A 1,688-nucleotide genomic window follows, 5' to 3' on the forward strand; every position below is an offset into this window, starting at 1 on the left:
CACTGAAGATGCTCCCTAGATAAAGGGAGCGAAACGCGTATGGAAAGAAGCAATCTTACATTATGGGTTAAAAGGTATCCGGACACCCAAAATCACATACGTTTATCCTATTAGGTGCATTGTGCTGCCACTTACTGCCAAGTACTCCATATCAGCGACCTCAGTAGTCACTAGACATTGTGAGAGAGAAGAATGGGGCGCTCCGCGGAACTCACAGACTTCGAACTTGGTCAGGTGATAAGGTGTCACTTGTCTCATACGTCTGTACGCGAGATTTCCACACTCTTAAACATCCCTAGGTCCACTGTTTCCGATGTGATAGTGAAGTGGAAACATGAAGGGACATGTACAGCACAAAAGCGCGCAGGCTGACCTCGTCTGTTGACTAACAGAGACCGCCGACAGTTGAAGAGGGTTATTGTGTAATAGGCAGACATCTATCAAGACCATCACACAGGAATTACAAACCGCATCAGGATAACTGCTAGTACTGTGACAGTTAGGCGGGATGTGAGAAAACCTGGATTTCATGGACGAGCGGCTGCTCATAAGCCACACATCACGCCGGTAAATGCCAAACGACGCTCACTTGGTGTAAGGAGCGTAAACATTGGACGATGGAACAGTGGATAAACATTGTGTGGTGTGACGAATCACGGTACACAATGTGGCGATCCGATGACAAGGTGTGGGTATGGCGAATGTCCGGTGAATGTCATCTGCCAGCGTGTGTAGTGCCAACAGTAAAATTCGGAGGCGGTGGTGCTATGGTGTGGCCGTGTTTTTCATGGAGGGAGCTTGCACCCCTTGTTGTTTTGCGTGGCACTATTACAGCACAGGCCTAGATTGATGTTTTAAGCACCTTCTTGCTTCCCAGTGTTGAAGAGCAATTCGGGGATGGCGACTGCGTCTTTCAACACTATCCAGCACCTGTTCATAATGCACAGCCTGTGGCGGAGTGTTTACATGACAAGAACATCCCTGTAATGAACTGTCCTGCACAGTCCCATGACCTGAATCCTGTAGAACACTTTTGGGATGTTTTGGAACACCGACTTCGTGTCAGGCCTCGCCGACAGACATCGATACCTTTCCTGAGTGCAGTACTCCGTGAAATATGGGCTGCCATTCCGTAAGAAACCTTCCAGCACCTGACTGAACGTATGCCTGCGAGAGTGGAAGCTGTCATCAAGGCTAAGAGTGGGCCAATACCACATTGAATTCCAGCATTACCGATGGAGGGCGCCACGAACTTGTAAGTTATTTTCAGCCAGGTGTTCGGATACATTTCATCATGTATTTTGATGCAACTAAGGAAAACATAACGATTCGTAATAAATGATCGCTCAAGTTATTTAAACCGCAAAGAGCTGAAGTAAGGTCGTGGACAAACTGACGTTAGTATTCGTGGCTTCGAGTAGTGGTGTGACCGCATCCGCCGCTGTCTGTGGCGCTCGCGGCGTGTTGGAGCCGGCGCGACCCCGCCGCCGCTGGTCTTCTTCGGCCTCAAGGCCTGCCGGATGACCAGTGGCTGGCGCGCCAAATGCCAAGCCGTCGCCTCGCTCACGTGCCCCGCGGCTAGAAGACACCCACCCCACCCCCTCCCCAACACCTGCTAGGTACACTCCGATCACGTTGCACGGTGGCTCCTCCGTCTCAGTCCTATACTGCGCGCGCTTCACACGCGT

Source organism: Schistocerca serialis, chromosome 9 (genome assembly GCF_023864345.2).
Source record: "Schistocerca serialis cubense isolate TAMUIC-IGC-003099 chromosome 9, iqSchSeri2.2, whole genome shotgun sequence".
NCBI lineage: Eukaryota > Metazoa > Arthropoda > Insecta > Orthoptera > Acrididae > Schistocerca > Schistocerca serialis.